Source organism: Lathyrus oleraceus, chromosome 3 (genome assembly GCF_024323335.1).
Source record: "Lathyrus oleraceus cultivar Zhongwan6 chromosome 3, CAAS_Psat_ZW6_1.0, whole genome shotgun sequence".
In the NCBI taxonomy this organism is placed as follows: domain Eukaryota; kingdom Viridiplantae; phylum Streptophyta; class Magnoliopsida; order Fabales; family Fabaceae; genus Lathyrus; species Lathyrus oleraceus.
Window position 1 is genome coordinate 238,259,741 of NC_066581.1, and position 19,563 is coordinate 238,279,303.

General features: G+C 39.2%; 1 non-coding gene across 1 annotated transcript; it reads right to left on the reverse strand.

The window, feature by feature from the left end:
- Nucleotides 1-2,194: 2,194 nt before the first annotated feature.
- Nucleotides 2,195-2,301, reverse strand: LOC127132940 (small nucleolar RNA R71). The gene has a single exon (XR_007806943.1). It is a non-coding gene; the product is annotated as a small nucleolar RNA R71 (small nucleolar RNA).
- Nucleotides 2,302-19,563: the final 17,262 nt, after the last annotated feature.

Consider the following 19,563-nt stretch of genomic DNA (forward strand, 5'->3'; position numbering starts at 1 on the left):
TTTTCAGGTTTTTACTTTAATCGGAGCCCCGATCGAGAAAAGGAGCGAAAAAGAGGCAAAAACCCTAAAAATCAGCATTTTGCTCTTATGGCCTACCCAATGGCGGGCGCCACAGTCCAAGCCATGACGTGTCCAATTCAAACTTCCATCAACTCCCACGTTTTCCCACCACTTCCACTAAGGCGCCCCACTTTGTGCTTGTGGCGGGCGCCACAAGAGGAAAACGGTTTCCTCTATTTTCAAGTTGAAGGGCATCCAAGTCAATTCCACCTTTTTCATTTGCTTATAAATAGAAACGCGAATTCAGTTTTACAATCACCCAAACTTAGAGCAGACGAAGATCCGAACGTTGGAACAAGGCGAAATTAGAAGCAACTTTGTTTCACTTAGGCATATATTCAGTTTTATAAAGTGGTAATCGCTTCGCATTGGAGTGTTACCACAATTGTGTAATTGAGTCTGTGATAGAGTCTGTACTCGAGTTTGGAGCACTTTGGAAGGAAGTTAATCCTTCCGCCATTTTCTTTTCCGCATTGCAATTTACTTAGCCCTCCGATTGGAGCAGGTTTTTATTACTCGCCTTTACTTTATTTATTTCCCGCACTCGCCTTTACTTTATTTATTTCCCGCACTCGCTTTACTTTATTTATTTCCCGCACTCGCCTTTACTTTATTTATTTCCCGCACTCGCTTTACTTTATTTATTTCCCGCACTCGCTTTTATTTTATTTATTTCCTCGCACTCGCTTTAAATTATTTATTTTCCGCACTCGCTTTAAATTATTTACTTTCCGCACTCGCACTACTTTTATTTATTTTAATGCACTTTTACTTTACCATGTCTAGCTAAATTTATAAGGCTAGAATGTAAGGATCGTAATTAAACCAGTAATTTTTTACAATTGTTCGTAGAAACACTTAAAGGGCTATTTTAACTTTCAAATTAAGTTTTCCCGCACTTCAATTCCGTTGGGTAAGATCGAAAGTCGTCCAATGTCTTTTTAAACTTAATTGTTTTTAACTATTTCAAAAACAGCGAAAGTGCTTTGTTTAGTTCATTAGGAGTTTTTAACATTAAGAAGAAAAGAGATTTTAAAACTATTTTCGGACGCGTTTATAAGTTTAGAGTCTGGTTCGTAAGAACCTCTTTTGGTTAAGAAATCCAGGTTATAATACTTTTCAACTTAGTCAAGATACTATATTTCTTAAAAATAAGTTTACTACTCTAACGCAATGCGTGCCTTTTTATAAGTGACAATAAGAGGGTTCGATTAGGGAGTACAACTCGGTTCTGAATACACGAAAGTGACAGTTCCTGTTAAATTAGTTCTTTTCAAAGTAGGAAACATTGCCCATAAGTAGTTCTATTAGCAAGTACTTGGATTATCAATTGATTACGTGAATTACATTCGACCCTGTCTTTATTAATTATATTTTATTTCAGTACTTTATTTTTCAATTGCACACTACAAAAACACCTATTTCGATTGCCTTTGATAAACACCATAACAACAGATAACGATAGATTGACACTTGGTCTCTGTGGTTCGATAATCTTTTATATTACTCTGACGCGTTCGTATACTTGCGAACATCAAGTTTTCCAACGCATCAAGTTTTTGGCGCCGTTGCCGGGGAACAATTTCGTCAAATTTCATTTTCCTGTTGTTATATCATTTAGACTTAGGTTATTTCCCGCCGGTCAATGCGAAGAATTCGCAGCACCGGAAGTTTAAGTTTAGTAAACCCTCTGGCGGAACCTGAACGTTACGCTCGCGCACGTTTATTCTTTCATAGAATTAAGAGAGCTATGGCCGAAGATCAAAACCAAAGACCTCTTAAGGACTTCGCTCAACCATCTAATGAAGAACCTAGTTCTAGTATAGTAAACCCAATCATCCCAGCCAATAATTTTGAACTTAAACCGTCCCCGTTACAACTAGTGCAACAGAGACAATTCGCGGGTCTCGCTACCGAGAACCCAAACCAACATTTAAAAATATTTCTTCAATTAGCAGATACTTTTAAAACCAATGGAGCTTCTCCTGAGGCAATACGTTTAAGATTATTTCCTTTTTCCCTCAGAGATAAAGCTCTATCATGGTTAGATTCCCTTCCACCCAATTCCATTACGACTTGGGATAACCTTAGAAGAGTTTTCCTTGCTAGATATTTTCCCCCGAGTAAGACCTTCGTTCTTCGAAACCATATAACTAGATTTACCCAAAACCATGGAGAATCGTTGTTCGAAGCTTGGGAGAGATATAAAGAGTTGTTAAGAGCATGCCCACATCATGGCTTAGAAAATTGGTTAATCATTCAAACCTTCTATAATGGACTTCATTATAACACAAAGATGACCATCGACGCTGCCGCAGGCGGTGCTCTAATGAACAAACCTTATCCTGAAGCTAGTGCCCTCATCGAAGACATGGCTCAAAACCATCAATCATGGGGAGTCGAACGAGCAACAGTTGAGAAGAAGGAAGCCCAAGGAGGAGTGCATGAACTAAGCTCTATAGACATGATGCAATCTAAAATGGACGCATTAGCCCTAAAAGTCGAGCATATGTGCACGAACCCGAATACTGTAGCCGCAGTTTCGTCGGATTGTGAGATATGTGGAACCCAAGGACACCAATCTGCAGAATGCAGTCTATTAAACGAAACCCACTCCGAGCAAGTGAACTACACCCAAGGGAACCCATATTCGAATACCTATAACCCTGGATGGAGGAATCACCCTAACTTCTCCTATAAAAACAATAACCCTATTCAAAATAATGCACCTCCGAGACCTAGTTATCAAGCACCTAGATCAAATCAACCTATGCAACCTGTACCACCAAAGTCGAGCCTTGAGAAAATTATGGAAAATTTTATCACCGCTCAAACCCAACAAAACAAGGAGTTCATGAACCAAAACATTCATGTTAACGAATTGATTACTCAGTTAGGAACCAAGGTTGACCAGATAGTTACTCATACCAAGATGCTTGAAACCCAGATCTCTCAGGTAGTTTTAAACCAAGCCCCTCAGACTACACCTGGAGGACAATTCCCTGGACAACCTCAACAAAATTCGAGAGGACAAGACAATGCCATTACCCTACGAAGTGGGAACGCTTATGATGAGCCACCAAACCCAAGATTGAGTGAACCCAAAACTTCTAAGGAATGTACCAAACCCCCGGACGAAGTAAAGGAACCAGAGGAATCTGAAAACCAGGAAGGTCGAGATAAAGGAGAAGAACCTAAAGATAAAATTTACGTACCGCCCCCGCCATATAAACCACCTATACCATATCCCCAAAGACTAAAACAAACCCAGATAAATAAACAGTACCAAAAATTTATTAAAGTTATAGAAAAACTTCATGTAGAAATCCCTTTCACAGAAGCCATCACCCAAATACCTTCTTATGCAAAGTTTCTGAAAGACATCCTTACCAACAAACATAGACTTGACGATCCGAAGCCTTTGGAATATAATGCAATTTCCGAGGACAAATTAGCAAAGAAAGATAAAGATCCTGGAAATTTCTCCATTCCTTGCCTTTTGGGTAATCATGTCATCGAAAAAGCTTTTCTAGACTTAGGAGCTAGTGTGAGCTTAATGCCTCTAGCAGTTAGTGAGAGATTAAACTTAGGAGAATTACAACCCACTAAGATGTCACTTCAGTTAGCCGATAGATCTGTCAAATATCCGATAGGCATTTTAGAAGATGTTCCTGTTAGGATAGGTCAACTATTTATCCATACTGATTTTATCGTCATGGACATCAAAGAAGACAATGATATACCAATTCTTCTAGGTAGACCATTCTTATCGACTGCAGGAGCCATAATAGATGTCAAGAAAGGAAAGTTGACGTTTGAGGTAGGTGACGAGAAAATAGAATTTATACTTTCGAAATTTCTTATGGCACCTGTGATGGGAGACTTGTGTTATGCCTTAGATATCATTGATGAATGTGTTAGAGAATTAGAACAAAATGAAATTATTAAGTTACCATCGACCCCCATAAAGGAAGATGATGACTTTAAAGAACCTTACATCGATGATAACCTTTACGAATGTTTATCCCTTACCCCAGATCCTATGCCATGCCCTAAGAAACCGACCTTAGAACTTAAGGAACTGCCTAAGAACCTGAGATACGAGTTCCTCGATGAAAAGATGAACCGTCCAATTATAGTTAGTGCTACCTTGAGCCAAGAGGAGACGAACCAACTTTTAGACGTTTTACGAAGATATCCCTCAGCCTTAGGATATAATATCTCTGACCTGAAAGGTATAAGCCCATCCGTATGCATGCATCGGATTTCGCTCGAAGAAGATTCAAAACCCTCTAGGGAGCATCAGAGAAGAATAAACCCTATAATGAGTGATGTTGTTAAGAAGGAAGTTCTTAAGTTACTTGAGGCAGGTATAATCTATCAGATCTCGGATAGTGAGTGGGTGAGCCCTGTGCATGTAGTACCTAAAAAGGGAGGCATCACAGTCGTGCAAAACGATAAAGGCGAACATGTAGCAGAATGTTTAGAAGGAGGATGGCGGATGTGTATAGATTATAGAAAATTAAATAAAGCAACTAGGAAAGACCATTTCCCTTTACCATTTATTGACCAGATGTTGGAGCGCCTAGCCAGACACTCTTACTTCTGTTATTTAGATGGATACTCTGGATTCTTCCAAATACCTATTCACCCAGAAGACCAAGAAAAAAACTACCTTTACATGCCCCTATGGAACTCTTGCCTACAGACGAATGCCTTTCGGCCTCTGTAACGCCCCAGCTACTTTCCAACGCTGCATGATATCAATATTCGCAGATTACCTTGATGGTATCATGGAAGTGTTTATGGATGATTTCTCGGTTTGCGGATTTGATTTCCACAATTGTCTTGCTAACCTTGAGAAAATCCTAGAGAGATGCGTGGAGGTGAACCTCGTGCAAAATTGGGAAAAATGCCATTTCATGGTGACCAAAGGAATAGTTTTAGGGCATATAGTTTCCGAAAAAGGTATAGAGGTAGATAAAGCTAAAATAGAAGTTATAGAAAACCTAAAACCACCAAAAACAATCAGAGAAGTCCGAAGCTTTCTTGGACACGCTGGATTCTACCGGCGTTTTATTAAGGACTTCTCCAAAATAACTAAACCGTTAACCGGACTTTTAATGAAAGATGTTGAATTCATTTTTGATGAAAAATGTAATGACGCATTTAATCTTTTAAAACAAGCATTAATCTCAGTACCCATTATGAAACCGCCCGATTGGTCGGAACCTTTCGAGATAATGTGCGATGCTAGTGATTATGCAGTTGGAGCCGTTCTAGGACAAAGAAAAGATAAAAAATTACATGTAATTTATTATGCTAATAGAACCCTAGATGTTGCCCAACTTAATTACGCAACAACCGAAAAAGAATTACTCGCTATAGTTTTCGCTATGGACAAATTTAGATCTTATCTAGTAGGAGCAAAAATTATTGTTTACACCGATCATGCTGCCATTCGTTACCTTTTGAGTAAAAAAGATGTCAAGCCCAGGTTACTCCGATGGATTCTATTACTACAAGAGTTTGATTTAGACATAAGAGATAAAAAAGGCACTGAAAATGTAGTGACCGATCACCTTTCTAGGCTAGAACATCTAAAACCTGAACTAATACCCATAAATGATGATTTCGCCTATGATAGACTGATAGCTAAAGTAGAAACCATTGAAGACAATAACCTAGATCCTTATGAGCATTCCCAAAATTCCTTAGCAATAAATAACGTACCCTGGTATGCAGATTTCGTTAATTACCTAGCTGCTGATATAGTACCCCCTGATCTTGACTACTACCGCAAGAAGAAATTCTTCCACGATGTGAGAAACTTCTACTGGGACGAACCGCTCCTTTTCAAAAGGGGTAAAGACGACATTTTTCGCCGTTGCGTTCCAGAAGAAGAGGTAAACAATATTATCGAGCATTGTCATTCTGCACCTTATGGTGGACATGCGAGCACCTCTAAGACATACGTCAAGATTCTTCAAGCTGGCCTATTCTGGCCTACCATGTGGCGTGATGTCTATGCTTACATTGTCAAATGCGACAGATGCCAACGCACTGGAAACATTTCAAGACGTGATGAAATGCCCTTAAGAAACATTCAGGAAGTAGAACTCTTTGACGTATGGGGTATAGATTTCATGGGACCTTTTCCACCATCCTTAGGAAATAGGCATATCTTAGTAGCCGTAGACTATGTGTCTAAGTGGATCGAAGCTATAGCTGCACCCACAAACGACACTAGGGTAGTAATCAAATTATTTAAAAACTATATATTCCCTAGATTTGGAACACCACGTTTAGTCATAAGCGATGGAGGATCACACTTTATATCGAGAATATTTGACAAACTTTTAAGAAAATATGGAGTTAGGCATAGAGTAGCAACACCATACCATCCACAAACTAGTGGCCAAGTAGAAGTATCTAATAGGGAGATAAAACAAATCCTAGAGAAAACTGTTTCTATTTCTAGGAGAGACTGGTCTCAGAAGCTTCAAGAAGCATTATGGGCCTATAGAACCGCTTTCAAAACCCCTATAGGAACTACTCCTTATCAACTAGTTTATGGAAAATCATGTCACTTACCATTCGAGTTAGAGCATAAGGCCTATTGGGCCATTAAAACTTTGAATTTAGACTACTTAGCCGCTAGAGAAAAGCGTGTCCTGGACATTCATAAATTAGAAGAACTTAGGCAATCTGCCTACGAAAATGAAAAAATATATAAAGAGAGGACAAAAGCCTATCATGACAAAAGAATAGTAAAGAAAAACTTCAATGTAGGCGATTCTGTTCTCCTTTTCAACACTAGGTTACGACTTTTCCCTGGAAAGCTACGTTCAAGATGGACTGGTCCTTTCGAAGTATCCAAGATTCTGAGATCCGGAGCCGTAGAAATCAAGAACGATACATGTAGTATATTCATTGTAAATGGACAAAGACTAAAGCTCTATGAAGGAGGAGACATTCCAGCATACTACTCAAGCCACACCCTGATTGATCCGCCGATTCATACTACTACAGGTGTATAAATTCTAACCGTCAAGCTAATGACATTAAACAAGCGCTGCGTGGGAGGCAACCCATGGTTTTTCTTTTCATTTTATTTTTTTCGCATTTATTTACATTTATTTTAATCTTTGTTTTATTTTATCTTATTTTGCATTGAGACTAAAGTTTGAATGGTTTGTATTTTCAGGATCACTTTCCTAACCTTTACATGATGCAGGGTTTTGATGACATGCATGTCGCCCATAGAGACAATGCTCAGAGGGAGCGCTACATTGCTTTATATCAGCGTCCTATGGCACCCACACGTTACCCTGATCAGCATTGTATGGAGGCACTGGGTATCGAGCCTAGTATCTGATTCCTTAGCCACCAGCTCCACTGGGACAAATTTGCTGATGACTTGAGTAACACATATAGGAACCTAACTTTGGAGTTCCTGAGTTCATTCGACTACGACCCATATTCTGCACCAGATGGGTATGCTGCTTTCAGGCTTTTTGGAGTTGAGTACTCCTTCAGCCAGAAAGAGTTCGGCGACTTATTAGGTTTCCAGACTACTCCTGATGCTATCCCGGAGACACCTTTGGGATATTTCCTGGGTAAGGAAGTGGAGAAGTTTTGGAGTGATATATCAGGTGGCGGAAGCCAGGATCCATCTACACAGTTATCTTATATCATACATAACCCAGCCTTCAGATATTTTCATATGATATTAGCACATTCCTTCCTGGGAAGACAGGATGCAGAGACTCTACTAAGTGAAGAGGAGATCTTCCTACTATTTTGCGCATCCCAGTCTCGCCCAGTAGCACGTGGGAACTTTTTATTGAATAATCTCAGCGGTATCTCTAGATCCACCGAAGGAGTCATCCATGTTGGTGGAATCGTCACACAGATTGCTGTCGCTTTGGGTCTGTCTCGCAAGTTGTTGCATCTTCGGACCTATTGTGGATATACTACCATGGACATCGATTTCTGTTTGACTAGAGGATTGTTGAGGAGAGCCTCTTTCCACCCATGTCAGTTCCGATTGCTAGTCGACAGTGAGGCCATCCATTACTTTACACTGCCAGACCCTATGATGACCAGTGTGCATGATCCAGCGAATTGGAGTTATGCTCTAGAGGGCCAGGGAGAGACCGTTGAGGAGCCGAGATCGCCCCCAGCTGCTGAATACACACCTGCACCATCATCTCCTAGAATCATTGTTCTCTCTAATAATCATTCATTGCAGACACCCGACATACGCACCCAGATTGCTAAGTGCCGTAGAGAGATTGCAGCGCTTAGACAGGAAGTGGCGGACCTAAACTTACAGATAGGAGTGTCTGATCTCACCCATGCTACTGAAGCCGATTGTCTATATCAGGAGATCGCCGAGCTCAGGCAGGAGATAGTCGTGCTCCGTGAATCCACTCAGACAGACGACCACACTAATAACTGATCTCACCATTTCAGTTTATTTCTCTTTATATATATTTATCGTATTTGCATTTCTTATTTTACATTATCGCATTTGAATATTATATAAACCACTGTCGTACATTAGTATTTCTATTTTTATCTATATATGTTTTATATTTATTTTATTTTGCATTTTAATTTTTTTCAGTTATTTATTTATATTTACATTTAATTTTCGTTCTTGTTTTTGTTTCAGTTTCACTTTTTATTTTTCGTTTTTACTTTTATAATTATGCAAGTTAAAGAAACTAGGAGAATCACAAGACAAATGCTATCCAGACCCCCCCAAAGCCAAAAGACAAGCGAAGCCCAAACCAAAGGACCAAAATCTGGCCCAGCCGGATTTTGCCTTGTGGCGCCCGCCATAGGACCTGTGGCGCCCGCCATAGGACCTGTGGCGCCCGCCACAGCGTCTGTAAATGGTCGGGGCAGACCTCTCTTCTTCACCATTTTTGCAACTTACAACCTCTAAAACCCATTTTTTCACCTTGGAAAAAAGCCCTTGAACCCACAAAAAGCTCATACTTTCCTAACCATCATACCACACGTATCATTGTTCCACTTTCCGTTTTTGATTTCATCCTCCGGATTTTGTAAAAATCCAACCTTTTCACCAACCACTGCATCTTCTTCATCCACATTTCAAGAGCATTCAAATGGAGTTCAACGAATTCGTTCTTCGAGGAGGAAAACCAGGGGAGAGACAAAGAAAAATCATTGAACGGTTGCAAAATCGGGAACTTCTCCCGACAAGGTATGTTGACGAAGATTGTCTATATACTTTAGGCATCTACCATAGCATTTTCCATTTATTAGACTTCTTAGGTTTGCATAATTTCTTTATCAACAAAGAACCCACCTATGAGCGGCTGACAATTGAATTTTTAAGTTCTTTAATTTATGTTGTCCGCCCTAACACTGCTAGCACAGTCGGTACTGTTCAATTTAGAATGTTTGCTGTTGAATACCAATTCAGTACCGATGAACTAGCCAGTCTGTTAGGGATCCCTCATGGGGAGGGTGCTATTTGTGAGGCCCCTTTGGATTCCGAATGGGCTGTTGAGGTTTATTCCTTCTGGGAGCGTCTATCAAACACTTCCATTAACTCTTTTGAAGGAGTTCTTGCCTCAACCATCCATAACCCGGCCATCAGAGTTTTTAGATATCTGTTGGCATGCACTGTTTTTGGCCGGGAGAATCCAAATAAGGTTAACGCTAGAGAGCTTCTATTTTTGCAAGGAAGCCTCACAAATAGGAAAATTAATTCGGTTCCGTTTATGCTCGCCCATATGATTTTAACTCTGAATAAGGCGGGACCGATTCCTTTTGGTGGATTAATTACGTCTATTGCTCGGGCACTTAACCTGAACAATGAGTTGGCTACCCTAGACCCCTTACCTCCTCGCACAATTAACTTAAAATTTCTGAGAGACATGAAATTGTGTCGTTCAAGGAGAGAAGGAGGTTATACACTTATGATTCATGGTGTAGCCATCCCATCTGTTATTCTACCTTGCACTAGACGTACAGATATACGTAATGAGAGGAACTGGACCTACGATTTAGATGCTCCACCTGTTTTGGGTCCTCTTCCTCCTAACATTCTTTGATGAGGCGGGACCAGACACTGATGATGAATATGATCGGAGAGAGAGATCTCCTGTACTACATGTGTCCCCCCATCATCCTTCATCACCACACACCGCACCATCTTCTTCTTCTGCAGGTACCACTCCTGGCTTCTATATTACAGAGGAGATGTGGCGTGACCACCTGGCTAGAGAGCAAAGGCGTGACGACCTACTCTCTACCCTCCAGCAACAAATGACGGATAATATGAACTTCATGCAAGAATCGCAGCGGAGGACAGACAGGTCCTATGACACTGTTCTACAGTCTCTGCAAGTGATCACCGATACACAAGCCGGTCAACAACATTACCACCAGCGACACATTGCTCTCGTAGAAAACACTCAGGGCACCATTTTAGGTCACCTTCGAGACGTGAGGACCGCTCAGGATGCCCTACAGGCGAGGATGGATCAGAGAGACCGTCGTCGTACCCGATCCCGTCGTCCACCTCAGGATGGCGAGGGCACTAGTGGTCAGCAATAGGTTGCCAGGTAACTCTTCCCTTATCTTATTTCGAAACATTGGGGACAATGTTCGATTTAAGTGTGGGAGGAGCATTTATCATTTTCCTTTTATTTCTAGTTTTATTTGCTGTTTATTTCCTTTTAGTTGTTTAATTTCCCTTTTAGTTGTTTATTTTGCTTTCTAGTATAATGCATGAGTCTGACGAGTCACCAAATACAGTAGATCTTTAGTACAATCCTACCTCCCCATACCTTTAGCCCCACCAATTTTATTTTTTTGCAAAAGAAAATAGGTGTTATTTCGAAAGTTTTCAGATTTTAAGGACATGTTTTGAGTAAGGATGCGGTGACTTGGGAGAACTTTGCGAAACATCAGTATCTATTTTAGCACCATAAGCTTCGTAAATATAGGAATCATTCCCAAAACCCCATATACCATGGCCTTAATCATCATTTCTGTATAAGTCCTTAGTAGTTTATCTCAGCAGTCAGCTCCGGCCTACGCATCCTCTACGTAGGGGACCAATGCAAATAAGTGAATGATCCAGAAAACAAAAAAATAAAAGAAAGCAAAAAGGCAACTCCGGTATAGATGACCCTCACAAAGTCATTTAAACCAAAGAATTGTAAAAAATTGCTACAAAAAGAAAAAGAAAAAGAAAAGCAGTACTCACTGTTAGTTGGTTCAGAGGTATCTGGCACTGAACTCGGTAGGGCGGATTACGATCCGATCCCCCACAACTACAGTTGGGTCCAATAAAAGGATTTACACATATTTATGTGCCAGAAATCCCATGCTCTGATCATAATCACTAACAGGCCACTCTACTATGAAGTATGTACGGATAACGGGCTTAATGTGATTGCGCCTGAATGAAAAGGATATAAAAAGAGATGAAGAGGCAGGCCTAGGTATTGTGGGATAATATGGGTTGGTTAATATAGGAATGAAGTTTATGTCCGTATTTTCGGATTAGTGTCATCATGATACCCTTAGTTCACTACATCCCGACTTGAACTTAGAATTTTCACCTGAAGCACTCGTTTACACCAGTTTTTCTTTTATGAGCTTTATAATGTTTTGCTTGAGGACAAGCAAAGGTTTAAGTGTGGGAGAGTTTGATCACACTAAAATTTACGTATTTTCGACTCCGATTTCACATGCATTCTAGTCATTTTATTGTCATTTTGTTGTGTTATTACTGTGTTTTCCTTTGTTTTCAGGTTTTTACTTTAATCGGAGCCCCGATCGAGAAAAGGAGCGAAAAAGAGGCAAAAACCCTAAAAATCAGCATTTTGCTCTTATGGCCTACCCAATGGCGGGCGCCACAGTCCAAGCCATGACGTGTTCAATTCAAACTTCCATCAACTCCCACGTTTTCCCACCACTTCCACTAAGGCGCCCCACTTTGTGCTTGTGGCGGGCGCCACAAGAGGAACACAGTTTCCTCTATTTTCAAGTTGAAGGGCATCCAAGTCAATTCCACCTTTTTCATTTGCTTATAAATAGAAACGCGAATTCAGTTTTACAATCACCCAAACTTAGAGCAGACAAAGATCCGAACGTTGGAACAAGGCGAAATCAGAAGCAACTTTGTTTCACTTAGGCATATATTCAGTTTTATAAAGTGGTAATCGCTTCGCATTGGAGTGTTACCACAATTGTGTAATTGAGTCTGTGATAGAGTCTGTACTCGAGTTTGGAGCACTTTGGAAGGAAGTTAATCCTGCCGCCATTTTCTTTTCCGCATTGCAATTTACTCAGCCCTCCGATTGGAGCAGGTTTTTATTACTCGCCTTTACTTTATTTATTTCCCGCACTCGCCTTTACTTTATTTATTTCCCGCACTCGCTTTACTTTATTTATTTCCCGCACTCGCCTTTACTTTATTTATTTGCCGCACTCGCTTTACTTTATTTATTTCCCGCACTCGCTTTTATTTTATTTATTTCCTCGCACTCGCTTTAAATTATTTATTTTCCGCACTCGCTTTAAATTATTTACTTTCCGCACTCGCACTACTTTTATTTATTTTAATGCACTTTTACTTTACCATGTCTAGCTAAATTTATAAGGCTAGAATATAAGGATCGTAATTAAACCAGTAATCCCTACAATTGTTCGTAGAAACACTTAAAGGGCTATTTTAACTTTCAAATTAAGTTTTCCCGCACTTCAATTCCGTTGGGTAAGATCGAAAGCCGCCCAACGTCTTTTTAAACTTATTTGTTTTTAACTATTTCAAAAATAGCGAAAGCGCTTTGTTTAGTTCATTAGGAGTTTTTAACATTAAGAAGAAAAGAGATTTTAAAACTATTTTCGGACGCGTTTATAAGTTTAGAGTCTGGTTCGTAAGAACCTCTTTTGGTTAAGAAATCCAGGTTATAATACTTTTCAACTTAGTCAAGATACTATATTTCTTAAAAATAGGTTTACTACTCTAACGCAATGCGCGCCTTTTTATAAGTGACAATAAGAGGGTTCGATTAGGGAGTGCAACTCGGTTCTGAGTACGCGAAAGCGACAGTTCCTGTTAAATTAGTTCTTTTCAAAGTAGGAAACATTGCCCATAAGTAGTTCTATTAGCAAGTACTTGGATTATCAATTGATTACGTGAATTACATTCGACCCTGTCTTTATTAATTATATTTTATTTCAGTACTTTATTTTTCAATTGCACACTACAAAAACACCTATTTCGATTGCCTTTGATAAACATCATAACAACAGATAACGATAGATTGACACTTGGTCTCTGTGGTTCGATAATCTTTTATATTACTCTGATGCGTTCGTATACTTGCGAACATCAAGTTTTCCAACGCATCAACAACCATCATGGTCATGCTTACAATCGCTCACCAAACAAATATCCTTGTGCATCGTCACTAAGGACCTTCTAATGAAGTGGACATCGTACACTTTGAACTCCCCAGGGCAGTCGTCTACCATGTTAACAGATGAATTTCCATGGGCAGGCAGTGGGTTTGCTTTCACATTGGGTGCACGGTCCTCAAAGGACACCATTCCACTTTTAACCAGCTTTTGAACTTCATATTTGAGTGGATAACCGTTTTCAATATCATGTATGGGTGCTCCTTGATCAAAAGCATAACGGAGTTCTGGCTTGTACCACCATGGAAGTGGTTTAGGTATTTGTAAAGGATTTCTTGGTTGTAGCAGGTTCTTGTGAACCAAAGAGGGATAAATCTCTGCATATGTTATAAGAATCGGGTCGTAAGAGACCTTTTTCCTCTCAAAATTCTGTTGTTGATGATTGTTGGTATTGCTGTTGTTGTAGGTGTTTGTACGTTGCTGTGGTTGTTGTTGTTGATGTATAACTGGTGCTGATTGACTTGCTGAAAATACAGGAATAACCGAAGATACTTGATGATGATGTTGACGGGGTGGTTGACTTCTTCTGATTTGAGGCCTCCTCTGCCTCCCACTAGTAATTGCATTGGTTTCATTTACCTTTACCTTACCAAAACCGTTGTCGTATGTCTTGCTGGACGATACTTCCTCCTTAGACAACTGTCCTTCTCGGACACCTTCTTCTAGCCTCATCCCTATATTCACCATTTTGGTAAAGTCACTAGGGGCACTAGTAATCATCTTCTCATAATAAAATGAGCTAAGGGTCTTTAGGAAAATTTTGGTTATCTCCTTTTCCTCTAAAGGAGGGTTGATCTGAGCAACGAGTTCTCTCCACCTCTGCGTATACTCCTTAAACGTCTCTTTGTCCTTCTGAGACAATAATCTCAACTGATCTCGGTCGGGAGCCATATCAATGTTGTACTTGTACTGCTTTACAAATGCTTCACCCAAATCGTTGAAAGTGCGGATGCTCGCACTATCCAACCCCATATACCATCTTAATGCAGTGCCGGTCAGACTATCTTGAAAGTAGTGGATCAACAGTTGATCGTTGTCTGTTTGGGTAGACATTTTGTGGGCTTACATCACCAAATGATTGAGCGGACATGTGTTCCCTTTGTACTTTTCAAAGTCAGGCACTTTGAACTTCACTGGAATCTTCATATTCGGTACTAGACACAATTCAGCAGCACTTTTCCCAAATAGATCCTTACCTCTCAAAGTTTTCAACTCCTTGCGCAACTCAAGAAATTAATCCTTCATTTCATCCATTTTCTCATACACATCCGGGCCCTCAGACGACTCAGAATGATAAATGGTGTCTTCCACACGAGGCAAGGTATGCACGACAAGTGGTGGCACAGACATGACGGGGCTAGATGCCAGCATAGAAGCAAATGTAGGCGCAAAGCCTTCAGGCACGAAGTTCAGAGGCATTCCCCACGGGAATCCGGTTGGCATGGCAGGTGCAAAATGAGCAACAGTTACAGGAGCAGTAGATGTAGCCACCTCTGAAATAACAGTCCTCTAGGGAGGAGGAGTTGCAGGTGTTGGAGAAGACTGGCTCTATGCAACTAGAACTGACTCCATCATGGAGTGATTGGCGCGAGTATTGTACCGATGAACACCAATGAGACATCTGGCGAAAGAGAAACCTGCTTATGCAAATGATGCATGAAATGCAATGTTTGGTTATTTTTATTTTTTTATTTTCAAGGAACTTACTATGTTATTTGCAAATATATATATATATATATATATATATATATATATATATATATATATATATATATATATATATATATATATATATATATATATATATATATATATATATATATATATATATATATATATATATATATATATATATATATATATATGTATATATATATATATATATATATATATATATATATATATATATATATATATATATATATATATATATATATATATATATATATATATATATATATAACAATAATTGCAAAAATTTGATATGATCATAAGAATCTCTTTTATTTAAATAATTGGAAGGATTATACCGAGTACAATTTCAGAAACCAAATGAAAAATACAAGAGAAAAGGAAACTAGTCATCCTAAGGATCCATAACAACAATATCAGAAGATCTGGTTGTAGGCACGTACTTCCTTCGAATGCGTCGGATCTCGGTCTCAAAAGAAGCCTTCATCTGAGTCTTCTCGAGGACAAGCTGGTCACCAATCTTCTTCCAAGCAACAGAAGGCTGAGGCATGCTAGAAGATGAAACCTCCGGCTCTCTTTGTCTCTTTGTTACTCGGTCTTCAAGAAGCTCAATAAGTTAATATTTATCCTTAGACTCAAGTTGCAATGCCTCATGCTTTTTGCTCAAAGCATGGAACGCTCTTCCCACATATCCCTCTCTCGCTTCATCTTGGCGAGTGCGTCTTCCAACTCCTCTACATCTTGGTTAAGGAGAGTTAATGGCTCAACCACAACCACAGACATAGGTCTTTCACAAGGATAGGGAATCTTCAATTCAAAAGCTCTCTTTTTCACCCAAAGAGTGTAAGCTTCCAAAGCTACACAATTGTGCAGATCAAGCTCGGATCTTCCCTTCCTATGCACATTATGCCAAGCATGTACAATCTTATGCTTCAAATGTTGGGTATCTTTACCCTCTTGATAGAAAATACCTTCTAACAACATGTTATTAGGTTTGTCTCTCAAGGGGAACCCAAGTTGTCAACGAGCCAAAGCAGGGTTGTAGTTAATTCCTCCTTGTGTACCAATGAGAGGCACATTGGAGAATTCACCACAACAACCAATAATCTCCAAACCGCTCAAAGAAGAACCATACCAAACTATATCATCATTAGTGGGAGACATAAGTGTCTGAGACCACCGTAGACATTGTTTGTTCTCCATAAAAGCTGGTGTCTAAGGCAAGTGCGAAAAAACCACTTGTATAGAAGAGGAATGCAACAGACAATCGTTCCACCACCCTTAGAATTCCTTAGATGCAAAGAGAAGTACATATCACCCAACAAAGTAGGCACAAGATTCCAAATCAAGAAAATTCTAATGGCGTTAACATCAACAAAACCTTCAATGTTAGGGAACAAAGCTAATCCATAGATGAGAAACACAAAGATAGCTTCAAAAGCATCCAGACTACCGGCCTGAGCAAAGGCAGTAGCTTCCTTGATGAGGAAATCAGATGGCAACCCAAACAATCCTCTTTTCTTCACCCAATGAGCCTCTATCTCAGACTTCTTCAAGTGAAAAGCTTCATCTATAAGATGAGATCTAGGAATCTCTTCCAATCCACTAAACGAAACTTTGTTAGAAACAGGTATCCCCAAGAGATGAGCATACTCCTCCAACATAGGCACAAGCTGATAATCAGAAAAAGTGAAGCAACGGTAGAGAGGGTCATAGAACTGAACCAATACGCTCAAAAGTCCTTCAACCACATCAGCAGACAAGATGGACAAAAGCTTCCCATGACGTTGTTTGAAGTCCAAGGAATCTAATACAAAAGATGCTAGCTTCCTTAACTCTTTCAAGTTGGGACATCTGAAACTGTACTTCTTAGTGTTCCTTCGTCCACAATCCATGGTCTGAAAATATTTGCAAATAACACCTCAGTTCCTTGAAATTTTCGTGTGATGAATGTTATGATGCGCATGAATGTATGAATACAACAATCACAAATAAGGGATCACACACAAAGCAAACAAACAAAGGTCAATGGATGAATCAAGTCATTGTCAAGATCAATCATCCATTTTGGTGGATTATGGTTTACACCTTATCAACACCCAAGTTCCATTGATATTGACAAGACTTGATTGGATCAACCAAGAATCAAGGGTTTGTTGTAAGTCACGAGCATGGAGTCTGGGTAAGAACCGTCCCAAGGGAGTGAACTAAGGATAAAAACTTGTAGATCATGTTCTAAAAGGTTCCCAGAGTCTTAATTCCATGTATCGGATATTACAGGTTAGGATGACTGACTCATCAACCCATAATATTCTCAAGAGAAACTCGTCTGAGTGTAGTATCGCGTAACAACTGTTATCAAGTCTACACTTGAACAGTCTCCGGACTACGTCCTAAATAGGCTAAGAGAGGTTAAATGTTCTACGGTCCTCAGCTTCTCGGACCCCAAGTTAGAGATAGTAATGCCTAACCACAAATACTTGTGTCACATTTCCAAATCCAAAAGGGTCTCCACTGAGCGGACGGGTCTCGAGCCAACTTGTTAAGGAATACTCCACACAAGTCAAACATGAATATACCATCCTTCTATCTGAATTGCACTCAAGTTCGGGTTAGAACTTATCTCACCACTTAGAGATCACCAAGCAGATGATATCATACAAACAAATATACATACATCAAATATACAGTTATATACAGACAAAAAAGTAGGCTAAACCCACTAGAGACTACTCCCCAGCAGATTCGCCATTTAATTTATGTAGCGGTAAATTCATGATCATCAAGCTATGGATAAGCTAGACATCAAATAACAAGAGTCGTCACCGCGCTTTTATTGTTTCCAAGGGAAAAAGGGAAAAGTACGAACAAAACCCAAGAATAAGAAGTATTCAAATCAAAACTAATAAAATGCCAGAGATTACAGGTAAGGGGGTTGGTTACACAGAGGGAAGGTGTTAGCACCCAAAGTGTTGTAGGTACTCCTAGGGAGCCCTTTCTTGTGTGCATATGTATTTTTGTACAAATTGATGTTAGCAAGCAAATAGAACGGGGGGATGAGAAAAGAATTCATTAATTATATTTTTGTGTTTGACAAGACCTTTGGACTTGTGCCTACGTACCAACATAAAAATGAGGGATCAAAACCTCGTATTTTGTGGTATAAATTTCAAAATGGATGTATTACTTTTAACGAAAAATAGGTTTGAAAGGCATAAAGGCCTAAAAATGGTTTGAATGAGTTAGTTGTTTTTGGCTTTTTTTGAAAATTTTAAGTCAAGTATAATTAAGTACATTTACAAGTTTGATTAAGAAAAGAAGTTTGGAAATGCAATGTCTTAAGGCCAAAGTTTCTAGTTTGCAATATGATCTAAGTTTGGAAAACAAGCACAAACAAAGAAGTTTTTTTAAAAAGAAGGGGGGAGAGATTTTGAAATTAAATAAGTGGGGAGGAGATGGAGAGACTAATCCTAAGCATAAATTTAAAAGTTAAGAGTTGAAAAGATATGACCAATGGGTTGCAATCCAATAGACAAGAATGTCATATAGAAACCCAAATTTCCCTCGGACTTTAGAATCCAGCAACAAACAATGCACGAAATATCAACTTTAAGAGCAATGCATCAAATAAAGATAGCCACATCCAAGCTTAGCCACTTCATGATCTTCTTCAAAGTTTCCCATGCATCAGATGAATTCCAAGATGGTACTAAGTCACAGGTTCAAAATAACAGCTTCGCAATGATCATGTTGCAGATGAACTCAAATGGATCTTCAATGATGTATCAGATACAGTTTCAAATTACAAGCACTTGGTTACATGAAAGTTGGCATTGGGAAAGTCCTTTGCATAGGGAGTGTTTCTTAAATTCTAAGTCCAATTGTCTCAGATCAAACCAACAGTCCACACAAGATATTTTTTAGGGTTTTTGTTCTTATTATGTACATTAAAGGTCAAAGACCAAACAAACAAACACAATATACACAAACAAAATATATCACACAATATGGTCCAAGTGAACAAAGTGAAAATGGCATTAACATAAACAATTAGAATGGTATGAATAATGGCAAATGAATAAAGATAAAAAAATAAAGTGCATTAAAAATAAAGGCTTGAAATTAAATGTTAGTAGTTAATAGGTTAGTAGTTAGTATTGCTTTTGCTTTTTTTGTTTAAGTCATTCTTTGGAGAACACTCAACCCACTTATCACAAGCATGGATCCTTGAACCAAGACATCTTTTAAAGGAAGGAAAAAAGGCCAAGTTTCCACACAATACCATGAAAGAGGGGACTTACAATCTCACTAACTAGAATGCTATGTCTTTTGTGT